Source organism: Odocoileus virginianus, chromosome 30, assembly GCF_023699985.2.
Source record: "Odocoileus virginianus isolate 20LAN1187 ecotype Illinois chromosome 30, Ovbor_1.2, whole genome shotgun sequence".
Lineage (NCBI taxonomy): Eukaryota > Metazoa > Chordata > Mammalia > Artiodactyla > Cervidae > Odocoileus > Odocoileus virginianus.
The window spans coordinates 35440855-35454299 of NC_069703.1; the positions used below are offsets into that span (position 1 = coordinate 35440855).

Below are 13445 nucleotides of genomic sequence, written 5' to 3' on the forward strand. Positions count from 1 at the left end.
AAGGCCTGACCTGCCCTGAGATCCTGCCTGCCGGGCCCGTCAGAGTGCAGGCCCCAGCACTCGGAGCTGTGTTCAAAATTCCAGCTGCTGGAAGAGGGACGGGCATGTGCCTCCAAGTCAGACCTGTTTGGGCTGGACAGCCCGGCCCCTGAAAAAGTTCTTTTGTGCTCTCTCTAAGGGCCTCACAAGAGGGTTAAATGCCCTTGCATTACTGCTAATTTGGGGCTGACTTTCCTATTCAGCCAGTGACAAAGCTGGGTGTTTGCACAAGCCTGAGGAATGGACCACACGCACTGCCGGGGCGCAGGCTCCGTGCCCACAGCCGCCCCGCCCTCGCAGGCACCTGTTTCTCTAAGTGGAGATTCCCCGTCCTCCGGCTCTAGCTCCGCATGTATTGTGTGTGCTCAGCCGATTCAGTCGTGTCCGACTCTGTGCGACCCTATGGGCCACAGCCTGCCTTCATCTGCACAAGCCTTTGTCTGCCTTCCCCCACCCTGCCATCCCAGTCCCCGCGAAAACCTGCTGAGAAGGAATGGAAGCTCCATCTACAAAGGATCCCGTTGGGCCTTGATTCAGTAATGAACCCCCACAGCCAAAAATGTCTGTCATGACGAAAAATGAACAACAACCTAAATGTTCATCGAAGGGGGAAATGGTTAAAGAAATGGGAGTATATGCACGCTGCAGATATTTAAAAAGAGTGAGGCAGATCTGTGGTACAGGAACACAGAAAGTGCCACACAGCTTGCTCTTATGTGAAGGAAGAAAATTGCAAAATAATATATATATATATAGTTGTTGTTGTTCAGTGCTAAGTCGTGTCCGACTCTTTGCAACCCCGTCGACTGCAGCATGCCAGGCTTTCCTGTCCTTCACCATCTCTCAGAGTTTTCTCAAACTCATGTCCATTGAGTCAGTGATGCCCTTCAACCATCTCATCCTCTATCATCCCCTTCTCTTCCTGCCTCCAATCTTTCCCAGCATCAGGTCCTTTTCCAATGAGTTGTCTCTTTGTATTAGGTGGCCAAAGTATTAGAGCTTCAGCTTCAGCATCAGTCCTTCCAGTGAATATTGAGAGTTGATTTCCTTTAAGATTGACTGGTTGGATTGATCTCTTTGCAGTCCAGGAGACTCCTAAGTCTTCTCCAGCACCACAATTGGAAAGCATCAATTCTTTGGTGCTCAGCCTTCTTCATGGTCCAGCTCTCACATCCGTAGGCTCTCATGTAGGCTAATTCAAAAACAGCCCCAAATAGGTGCCTATAGCCTTTAATATGATTGTAAATACAAATGAATTTGATTAAGAAGATTTAAAAATCATTGCTCTTTCAGAAAAAATAAAAATACGTTGTGTTCAGTGTTTCAGTCATGGCCAACTCTTTTCGATTCCATAGTCTGTAGTCCATGGGGCTCCTCTGTCCATGGAATTTTCCAGGCAAGAATACTGGAATGGATTGCCATTTCCTTCTCCAAAAAATATGCTACAAATGCTTAAAAATAAAGAGGGTCTGAAAAGAATCCTTCAAATTGTTGATGGGAAAAGAGCAATTGGCTGGGGGTGGGGATAGGAAAATGAAGATGGACTTTCAATGTTTTGACATATCAGCATTTTCTTTTGAGATATTTTTGGAAAGTTTTAAAATAACAGGAATATATGTGTATTTACACATATGTATTTATGTTTGTTTATCTGTGGAGGGGGCGGGGGGGAGAGAAAGAGGCTTTTAATGAAGAATTCCCATTTTTGTTATGCACAGTTCTCATTATTCATGATAGTTGTGTCCTCTAAAGTTGCCGCGAACCAATGAATTGAATTGAATGAGCCAATTCTGAAGTGCTGATCCTATAGGAAATACAGATTTCAGTTTCTGTGAGCCTCTGATCACAATATTTTCATTAACTGATCAACATACCCCCTGGTTTTTTGTGTTTCTGTTTAAATGTATCTTGTTTAATATAAATGGCCGGGATTTCTCTGGTGCTCCAGTGGTTAAGAATCCACCTTCCAATGCAGGGGACATAGCTTCCATCCCTGGTTAGGGAACTAACATCCCACATGCTATGGGGCAACTAAGGTTTTGCACTGAAATGAAAGATCCCTTGTGCCGCAACTAAGGCCCACTGCAGACACACACACACACACACGTATGTATAAATTGTTGACTAGGCTAACACTGACCCCTGTAACTCGCGGCCAAGTGGTTTCTGACTCATGTGTGTTCCCCATGCGCCTTCCTGCTGCAGGGCACCAGTCAACACTATGCTTGGGAGCCATTTTAAACAGTGAAATCAGCAAGAAAAAGCACAAAAAAATGTGAAAAGAGCAATACCAAATAGAGCACAAAAAGGACCCAGGTTTATTTATTTATGTTTCCTTTTCATTTTCCGGCCAGACCCCATGCTTGTGGGATCTTAGTTATCCTACCAGGGATTGAACCCAGGGACTGAACTAGGCATTGAGAGTGCAGAGTCTAACCACTGGACTGCGAAGGAAGTCCCCAGGACCCATGTTTATAGGATAAGAACTGACGCAAGAAGGCAGAGCCATGGCCAGGAAGATGCTGCTGGGGGTAACTTAGTTTTTGCCACTCTGAGCATGTCCCGGGGTAACCATAAAAGTGCCTTGAGGGACTTCCCTGGTGGTCAAGTGGTTAAGATTCCACATTTCCACTGCAGGACGCACAGGTTTGATCCTCAGCATGGCTAATAAATAAATAAGAAAGAAGGTGTTCTGAGTATTGATTTGGGGATTACAAGGAATTTTTAGCGAGGAGGCAATTTCACAAAAATAGAATCTGAGAATAATGAAGATCAACTGTGTATAGTTCAGCCTTCCTCCCATGCCCAAGATCATTCTCATTTTGGGTTTTTAAGGTTCTGTTTGGCTTTTGCAAGTTCCCTAGAACCGATGCATAGTAAGTACTCAAAAATGGTACTGCCACCACCACCGCTGCCACCTGTGTTGGGCAGTGGTTCCGCTGAGGTTTGGCAAAAGGCTGTCCACACCAGAACTCCAGGCTGGCATCCTTTCCATGTACTCTTTGCCCCATCTTTCCCTTCTCTGGATGCACCTACAAAAGCAGACAACATCTGATTACTGGATGTGAAGGGAAGTGAAAGTCGCTTTGTTGTGTCCAACTCTTTGCAACCCCATAGATTATACAGTCAGTGGAATTCTCCAGGCCAGAATACTGGAGTGGGTAGCCTTTCCCTTCTCCAGGGGATCTTCCCAACCTAGGAATGGAACCCAGGTCTCCCGCATTGCAGGTGGATTCTTTACCGACTGAGCCAGAGGGAAAGCCCAAGAATCCTGGAGTGGGTAGCCTATCCCTTCTCCAGGGGATCTTCCCAACCCAGGAATCGAACTGGGGTCTCCTGCATCGCAGGCAGATTCTTCGCCAACTGAGCTATCAGGGAAGCCCATAATTATTGGACAATTGAAGCCAATAAAATTACTTGGTGACACCAGCTCCAGTGGGAACTTGTCCCCTTTGCAATGCCAGCCCCCTCCTCTTCTCTCCCGTCACCTCAGGTGTGGCCCCGGGGCTCTGCTCTCTCCTTGGGAGTCCCGTGAGACTGCCTAGCAAGGGATGCCTCTGGCTTATGGTTAAACAGTCCAAAAAAGGCTCAGGCTCAGGGCCAGACTGGCAGCTCCCCAGGGCTGGGCTGCCGCTTACTCAATACTCCCGTGCTCAGCACAGGCCTGGCGCGGATCTGTGCCCTGCGAAAGGCTATCCGCTGAAAAAACAGGGCCCAAGAGTGAACCAAGCTTCCTGCTCCCAACCTCATCTACCAAGCAGAAGGCAAAGAATATGTGAGGGGTAGAGACAACAGTAGAGTGTTTCTCAGTGCTCTCTGCTCAGGAAGCAGTATCTCACGTTCCTGGTTTTCTCAGCTTAGTCTAGTGCATCTAACTTTCCTAAATGGCCCTAAAAAATTTTTTTTCACGCTAATGAAACTACTATTTCATCAGAAATTTCACTCTAAGGCAACCTGGAAGAATAATGGGAACTGCAATTTTTAATTTTAAGAAACTTTTAATACTGGAAAGAATGGTTAAGAAATGAAGGAAGCAATGGACAGAGTACTCAAGAGTGTATTGGGTCAGTCAATGCAGGAAAAGGGAGGAAACTAAATGCTTGACAAATGGATGACCACGCTAGCGAATGAACCACCTTTTGAGTGAAATGGAAATGCTGTAACTCTCCTCTTCTCTCCCCCACTCCCACCAAAGGAAGAGGAGAGCAGTGAAGTGAGTCGGCCAGGTAAAGCACAGGCCTTAGCACACTGCTGTGTGACTGGCTCTGTGCCATACCTTTCAAGTACATTAACTAATTGAATCTTCACATCAGTTCTAGGAGATAAGTACTACTGTCCCCATTTCACAGATGTGCAAACTGAGACCCCTGGGAAGCAAAGCAACTGGCCCAACGTCATGGGGCTGGTTAGCAGGGCAGCTGGACTTGAACCTGCATGGCTGGCTCTATGGGAAGTTGCCTCCCCAGCCACTACCAGATACTGTCCCTCTGGGCTGTGATGGCTCTTATCCCTCAGAGGCACTCCCAGGAGGCTGACACCCTACTGGGTGGTGGGAGAGTGGGGCTGTGTCCTGCTCAGGATGGTGCCCAGATCCCAATGCCCAAATTACTGGGTGTCAACAGAATTTTTCAAACCTTATCTCTGTCCACTTTGTTCCTCGAAATGAATGCTGGGCCCCAACCCGGCTGCTCCCTGGTCACACCCGTGCATTCCTGTCTCTCTGCCTCTCCCACTGCTGTTCCTGCCTCAGCCCAGAATGTGTTCTCCCATCCGTGTCTATCGCCATCTTCCCCACGTCCGTCTCCGAGCCAAGCTTCAATGCCACCTAGTCCATGCAGCCCTTCCTGGTTGTGCCTGCTGGAACACATCGTATCTTGCCTGCCTGCCCCTGGGCGTCAGCAGCTAACTCTACATCATTGCCCCTCCTCCCCCCTCTCCCGGCCCCCACCATTCCCACCCTCAGAAAGTCTCATCTGCCAGCAGCCTGGGCTGTGCCCCTCCCCACCCCTGACCTTAGGATGCTGGCGAGCAGGGAGCTTTGTCCGGCTCATGCTCTTGTCCCCCAGCCTGGCACCGAGACTGACACAGTAAATGAACTCTTGGATACAAGGAGGATGTTAACAGTGAAAGTCAATGACAGTTTAGGGCTTCCTTGGTCGTCCAGTGGTTAAGAATCCACCTTACAATGCAAGGGACATGGGTTCGATTCCTGATCTGGGAAGATCCCGCATACTTCGGAGTAACTAAGCCCAACTGAGCCACAAGTAATGAGGCTGCGTTCCAGAGTTCTCAGCTACGGAGATCCGTCATGTCTGACTCTTTGTGACCCCATGAACTATAGCCCGCCAGGCTCCTCTGTCGATAGAATTCTCTGGGCAAGAACACTGGTGTGGGTAGCTGTTCCCTTCTGCAGAGGATCTTCCCAGCTCAGGAATTGAACAGGGGTCTCCTGCATTGCAGGTGGATTTCTTACCAGCTGAGCTATCAGGGAAGCCCCTGGGCCACGGAAGCCCGAGCCATCTAGAGCCTGTGCCTGGCAACCAGAGAAGCTACCACAAGAAGCCGAGCATTGCCACGAAGCGCGATTCCCGATTGCTGCAACTAGAGAAAGCTGGAGTGCGGCAACAGAGACCCACCACAGCCAAAAACTAAAAGAAATAAATACATCTTAAAAAAAAATTGTTTAAAAAAGTCATCGACAGTTGAAAAGTCATCTGCTCCGTAAGTTAATGTTCAGCCACTAGCTGCTAATAACATGCTGGTGTCTCAGATCTTTGAGTCCAGGACTCAAGGCTCCCTCAGTGTACATCACTTTTCTTCACACCTCTGTGCCTCTGCCTGGCTGTCCCCCTGTATTTGAAATGGCCTTTCCCATCTTAGCTGTACAGGGAATCCAATCCTTGCAAACTTGATTCAAAGTCCTCTCCTCCAAGAAACGTTCCCTAACTACTCAGCCCCCTCCTTTGCCCCAGGGTGAACCACTTCTTATTTTAAAAAAAAATTTTTTTTTTTTTTTTAATTTAGCTGCGCCGTGTCTGAGTTGTGGCATACGGGAATTTTAGTTTTGGCAACTAGGAATCTAGCTCCCTGACCAGGGATCAAACCCTGCTCCCCTGCACTGGGAGTGCAGAGTCTGAGCCACTGAACCATCAGGGAAGTCCCCGAACTGCTTCCTGTCTCCAGCCTGGGTGGTGACTAAGGTCACCGCTGCACTGCGATGGATTTGTCTGTGTGTCTGTCCCCCGCAGCTCTTTGAGGCCAGGAACATGTCACATCATCTCTCAGGCCCCAGAACCAAACATGGTAATTTTCAAGCATATTTAAGGGTAGACTTCTTTTTCCAAAAGATTCTTTACTGTTCAGACAGTAAAGAATCTGCCTGCAATGAGGGAGACCCAGCTTTGATCCCTGGGTGGGGAAGATCCCCTGGAGGAGAGCCTGGCAACCCACTCCAGTATTCTTGCCTGGAGAATTCCATGGACAGAAGAGCCTGGTAGACTACACAGTCCATGGGTTTGAAAAGAATCAGACACAACTGAGCAACTAACACTTTCACTTTCAGTTTAAAACAAATACAAGAAAAGCAATTCTGGGTGGAGATGGGGAAAGGGGCTAGGGGGGGCTCCTCAGACCCTGCCTGGGGACCTCCCTTGGAGTTCCCAAGCTTCTACAAAAGCTTAAAAACTTCTGACTCAGTACAATGCCGGGAACAAGGGCTGTTGTTTAGTCACCAACTTGTCTGACTTTTTTCGACCCCAGGGAAGCACTCCAGGCTTCCCTGTCCTTCGCTATCCCCTGGAGTTTGCTCAAACTCTTGTCCATTGGGTCAATCTCATCCTCTGTCAGCCCCTTCTCCTCCTGCCCCCAATCTTTCCCAGCATTAGGGTCTTTTCCAATGAGTTGGCTCTTTGCATCAAGTGGCCAAAGTATTGGAGCTTCAGCTTCAGCATCAGTGCTTCCAGTGAATATTCAGGGTTAATTTCATTTAGGATGGACTGATTTGATTTCCTTGAAGTCCAAGGGACTCTCAAGAGTCTTCTCCAGCATTTCAGTTCAAAAGCATCAATTCTTCAGCCCTCAACCTTCTTTATGGTCCAACTCTCACATCCATACATGACCACTGGAAAAACCATAGCTTTGACTAGATGGACCTTGTTGGCAAATTTAATGTCTTTGCTTTTTAATATGCTGTCTAGGTTTGTCTGAGGAGGCCTTACAAATAGCTGAGAAAAGAAGAGAAGTGAAAGGCAAGGAATAAAGGGGAAGATATGCCCTGAATATGCTCTGAATTCAGAGTTCCAGAGAATAGCAAGGAGAGATAAGAAAAGGTTCTTAAGTGAACAACACAAAGAAATAGAGGAAAACAACAGAATGGGAAGGACTAGAGATCTCTTCTAGAAAACTGGAGACAGCAAGGGTGCTGCTCAACAAACACTTTTTTTTTTTTTTTTTTTTAAAGAAACCCACCTTTACTTTTGGTTCAGATGTGTTTGTTCATGTTTGACTGCACTGGGTCTTTGTTGCTATTCCCAGGCTACTCTCTAGCTGCTTCTCATTGTAGTGGCTTCTCTTTCAACAAATACTTTTTAAATGATTTGAAGACCAAATACCTTCAGGACCCAGAAGAGAGAATTCCCCAGAGTACAATTTCAGACCCTGGAATAGGGGACACAGGAGGGCTTCCGGTCAGCAGTGAGGGATTTGGGGCAGCCCCATCACTCTCCAGCCAGGCAGGGAACTCACCTCCTGGACCACATTTTTCTCTTCCATAAAATGAGAATAGGACTGGGCTGTGATTATTGGTTATTCCTACGGTTAGGGCGAGAAGCCCCTCACTTCTCCTCCAGTCATATCATCCGTGTCCGCCTGAAGGAAGGCCATGTGGGACGTGGGAGGTAGGCCAGTCTGGGATAATGATTTGAGCTTGGGCATTGGCGCCGGCTCCCGACTCTGATGTTGATTGGCTGTGGATCATTTCTGAGCCTGAGTTTGCTCACCTATCTAATGGGGACAAACAGTAGTTCACAGGGTACAGAAGTCTTACAGTGTAGGAGGGACACACGTGGTTAGGTCCTGACTTCCCTGCTTTGAGTCCTGGCTGTCTCATTTTCTAGCCCTGGGGACCTTAAGCAGGTTAGGTTATTTAACATCATTGAGTCTCAGTTTCCCCATCTATAAAAACAGGGTAATAATAGAACCTACCTCATATGACTAGATAAATTACTACACATGAAGTGCTTAGGACAGTGTCTGGCATATAGTAACTGCTACGAATATATGAGCAGTTGGTACCACCCAACGGGGATGTGATGAGGATTAAATCAGAGAATACTTAGAATATGCCCTATCCCAGAGCCTGGTATATGGTAAGAATTCAATTGACAAAAGCTGTTATTTAGCATGAATTCAGCTCAAATTCGGCACATTATGTATGAGCTCTTGGGGAAAAAACAGACAAAGCAGGACAGGAACTCCAAGGCTTTCGATCTCACTCTGCGATCTCCTGTGAAAGAGGCCTGGGTGGGTGCCCCGCGGTGCGGTTCTGGGTGTGTCCCACCCCTGCCGCGGAGAAAGGCGCCCCCTCCCACCTGTTCCCACCCGTCTCCCTTGGAACCCTGTGTCTGCCCATCCATGTAGCAATCAGACTTGACCCTGGAGAGCAGCAAAGATCCTATCACTGCCCCTGGGGCTGACAGGAGGGGTTATAATTATGGGTTTCACTGAAATTGTGGATATGATGAAGACTGGCTCCTCTAAGGGCTCCGAGGCCCCTCCCCGCCCCCCTCCCGCCTGGGTGCCCCCAGAAGCCGGCACTCCCAGCCCAGCGACTGACCTACTATGTGCACTAGGTGCTTTATGTGATGTATCTCATTTTGATCCTCACACAGGGCGTCATTTCCTCCGTTTTTCAGATGAGGAAACTGAGGCTCAGGGAGGCCAAGTGATCCACAGTGAAGGTGGTGGCCTAAACAGGCTCCAAGGTGTTTCCAGCCCTAGGGTCTAGGAGCTTACCCTCCATCCCAGCGTGCATCCCACACGGGACCAAAACCTAGTTGTAATCGTCCAGTTAGGAACCTGGGCTCCGGAGCCCAGAAACCCTGGCTTTGATTCTTGACTCTGACCTGTGTCATCCCGGGCTGTCACATCTCCGCTATGAGCCTGGGTTTCTTGCCACGTGTGTTGCAAGGACTAGCTGAGAAAATGGATCTAAGTGCCTGGGACAGACCAGGGTTCAGTAAGAATCAGATATTCAATCACTGCTGCTGTTGTTAGGGTGCATTGACGAAGAACACAGAAATCACTGTCTTCACAGATACAGACATCAGAGCGTTAGGAAACCTCTTGTTATTAGACCTGCCGCATGTGACATTTTCAATTTTGTCCAGACCCTGAGTCATGAAAAAGTGGACTGAGTCATGGGGTTTCCATTTTGATTTTATTAAGCCGTCAAAGTCGCCAGCTGTGCAGTAAACAACAGGATCCTGAACGGAGAGCAAATGAAATGGATCCCTGGATTTGCTGAGTGAGTGGCATTCAATCACTGAACCTCTCTGTTTCTGAGTTTCTCCCTAGATGAACGTGTTGGTCTTTTGCCTAACACGGAGGCTGGCAGTGACCGCAGGGTAAAGCCTGGCGCTCTCAGAGGGAAAGGGGTTTTAGAGGTCCTGTGTCATCCTGTCCATGTTTTCCTTTTCCTGTCTCCTGTCTCCACGATGACTTCCTGGGAGGGGAAGATGCGCAACAGGGAGGAGGAGAGGGAGGGGACAGTTATTTACTAATCTGGTAGCACCTCTCCAAGGCAGAGCACCGAGGCTGATCGTCTCCTGTGACCCACTTCCTTCTGTGGCCCAGAGCAAGTATCACCCTGGCTGGTGGTGACTGTGCTACGATCGTTTTGCTCCAACTTACTCACCTCTCCCGGCGAGCCAGGAAGGAAATACCACGCCTGGCATTGGGCAATGCCAAGGCCCAGGCAGGGCTCCATTAACCCCCAAAATGAATCCCGGTTCCCATCTGCTGGGCCCCACCCACACTATGCTGGGGCTTCTTCGCTAATTTATGAGCTTCTCCACTTTGCCTGTTATTGTGTTCCTCTTATTAATGAGCGGACTTAGCATATTCAGGACTTCCTTAATTAGCGCTTCCTCCTCCCTGAGCATTCTGTCTTAGGACTTTTATAGGTCCTTTATGGCCTTGCACAGGTTGAGACTGTGCCAGACAACTCGGTCTTTCCACTGGAAAGCACAAGGTGCAGGATGGGCAGCAGCTTCTTCCAGCGGACGGACTGGGAGCCACGTCAGCTCAGGCCCAGAGCGGTTCTTGCTCCCGAGGGCCACCAGCCCACCAGCTCCTTCTATGGAGGGCAAACACACATATGACCAGCGTGGAACAGGAGGGATTCTGTACACACACTTCTTTCAAAATTCAGAGGCCTCGAGTTTGGTCTCTAAAGGTGTACGCGTGCTAAGTGAGTGCTAAGTGAGCTTCAGTTGTGTCTGACTCTGTGACCCCATGGACGGCAGCCCGCCAGGCTCCTCTGTCCATGGGATTCTCCAGGCAAGGATACTGGAGTGGGTTGCCATGCCCTCCTCCAGGAGATCTTCCCGACCCAGGGATTGAAACCATCTCCTGCATTGGCAGGCGGGTTCTTTATCACTAATTCAGGCTGTGTAGCAGAGTTCTATCTGGTTCACTGCTCTTTTGAGCTTCCTGGTTTCTGAGGGAGGTCTGTGGGGCAGCTTTTCACTTTGGAGGTGCTTTTCCCTCAATTTCTCTCTGGCTGAGGTGGGTGGGGGGGAAGGGTTGAAGGTGAGGGGACACAGTCCCAGGGAACAAAATGCCTTTCTTTTCATTCCGTGGCGTTCCACACACCGGCATACTTAATAAAACAGGTGGCAGGCCTGGCAAATCCAGGTGCTGACTCAGCCCTGACACCTCTTCCCTTTCATCTTGGACCTCGACTGTTTTAACAGCCGTGCTTAATGAGAAGCAAAGGAAGAGTTTATCTCCTTAACATGCCGCCCTGAAGCTGCTGTGCGTCCTGGATTCCTCTCCCAGGATGTTGGGGCCGTCATTTCTGGTTGTATTAATAATTTACCTGGTCTAACCAAAAACTACTGATAGGGTCATCCTGAATACAACAACAACAAAGCCAAACCACTGATACGGTTACTTTTTTCAGGGGAGGGGGGAAGCAAGTTTATAAAACACAGTGGCTGATGTGCAATTCCATATTTTTGGTGGAAAAAAAAAAGTTCCACTTATGGACAGAAGTACAGTTAGGCAGGTTTAAAAGATTAGCATTGAATGGTGGTATAAAACATTTAAATTTTTTTTTAGGTATTGATTGCCTTTGGTAACTTTGAAAATTTTCCCCAACAGGGAGGGAGGTGGGAGGGGGGTTCAGGATGGGGGACACATGTACATCCATGGCTCATGTCAACGTATGGTAAAAACCACTACAATATTGTAAAGTAATTAGTCTCCAATCAAAATAAATAAATTTAAAAAATTTCTACAGCAAACATATATTAGATTTTTTTTTTTTTAAAGATAAATCCACAAACCCCAGGATATCCATGGTTAATCAAATCTGGACTTAGTTTAAACTGTCTCTCGGATACAGACAAAAAATCTATATGTCAATAGCTAATTTCCACTTTTATCCCTCCTCCCTCAATTCAGACCCACCCTTCCCCCCAAGCCCAGGGGGTTGAAGCTAATGAGAAATTATCGCTCATTATTTGTGTTTGACTGTACCACAGTCCCCTCCCACCCCGAGACCTGGCTTCTTCCCACAGTGAGAGCTGTCACAGAAGTGCACAGGGGTGGGAGTGGCTGTCTTTCCACAGCCCTAAAATGTTTGGTTTCCCTCACCTCTGCTTTCTCCTGAAAGGCTGGGGATTAGAACTACTATCTGTTCTCAGAGGGGGTTTATGTATAAAAATTTTCTGTTCAAACCTGGGTTGAGACAAGCAGAATCTCGAGTGTGGAACCAGGCTTCTCTCTTCCGTCTGTCTGGGGCTGTGTCCTCTGCAAGAGCCAGAAGAAAGCCAGGCCTCAGAGAGAAGCTTCTAGTCTAAGTGTCTCCAGTTTTCTCAAAAATGGCCTGCCTCCTCCTCACCTGAAGTTAAGCCTTGGTGAAGTCTTGGTATCACCCCACTTCAAGGAAGGAGAAGAGCTTATAAAAAAACATCTAGAAGATTGGGAAGATGACAACCAGTCATTCAAGAGTAAAACAGCATTGCTGGTTGATGAAGTTTGAAAACTGAAAATTTTGAAACCCTAGGTGGTAGTTCCCAGGGGATGAGGAGAAATGCCCTCCAAGCAGGAGTCAGCTACTGGAGCCACCTTTCTCGGAGGCTCTCCCGCGCCTCCCTCCCGCTCACAGTCACAGAGCGCCGCGGCCTCCCTCCCGCTCACAGTCACAGAGCGCCGCGGCCTCCCTCCCGCTCACAGTCACAGAGCGCCGCGGCCTCCCTCCCGCTCACAGTCACAGAGCGCCGCGGCCTCCCTCCCGCTCACAGTCACAGAGCGCCGCGGCCTCCCTCCCGCTCACAGTCACAGAGCGCCGCGGTCCGTGACGAGGGCCTTCCGAGTGGCCCGGCCCTCCCTCGGGCTTGCTGTCCTGCTGCTGCTCCAGCCGGGAGGCGGCAAACTTCAGAGGGAGGCCACCTCCCAGGAGACTGTATTCACCCCAAGGAAGGCTTGTGCGAAGCGGGCTGAGGGAAACAGCGTGTTTGAGTGAACACCAGCGCCGCAGTGGGCACTCGGTAAACGAATTCGGGAAGTTGTCATTAAGAACATGAACTCTGGGACTTCCCTGGCGGCCCTGGGGTTAAGACTCCAGGTCCCACTGCAGGGGGCACAGGTTGCATCCCTGGTTGGGGAACTAAGACCCTGCATGCTGCCAGGGCAGCCAAGAAAACCAGAGTGTGGACTTTGGAGCTGGTGGATCTGGGTTCACTTCCCAGCACAGGCTCTGAGAGCTGAGTGGCCTTGAGCAAAGGAGAGCCGTGTGCCCACCACACAGGGCGGCTGCAGCAGTCAAGAGGAAGAGCTCTCAGGCGGAACAGAAATGGGAGCGAAAGACATGACAGGGCGCTCGAGGGAACGCAGGGAGTGTCAGAACTGTTCTGTGTCGTGACTGTGGTGGAGGACACACAGTATCACACATTTTTCAAAACCCACGGTTTGTGCACCACAAACAGCGAATTGTACTTGATGTAATTTTTTTTGAGAGACTGGTTATCTCGATGATTCCTTCCGGTTTTGATGTTCTGTGGATTTCCTCATCTGTAAGACAAGAGCTGTTGTTGGAAAAGAATGATAGAACTGTCATGCTTTTGCATCATTGTGGGCAAAAAAAGACACATATGCTTTTAGAGCTTCATTCATTCACCTCA

At 48.8% G+C, this 13445-nt stretch overlaps 1 long non-coding RNA gene across 2 annotated transcripts in view; it reads right to left on the reverse strand.

Annotated features, from left to right (window-relative positions):
• Window positions 1–9467: 9467 nt before the first annotated feature.
• Window positions 9468–13445, reverse strand: part of LOC110125499 (uncharacterized) — a 33444-nt gene continuing 29466 nt past the window's right edge. For both annotated transcript variants that reach the window (XR_011484753.1, XR_011484754.1), the window contains 2 exons: window positions 12001–12072; window positions 9468–9760 (listed from right to left, as the gene is read on the reverse strand). This is a non-coding gene — a long non-coding RNA (uncharacterized lncRNA). The remainder of the gene's footprint in view (window positions 9761–12000; window positions 12073–13445) is intronic.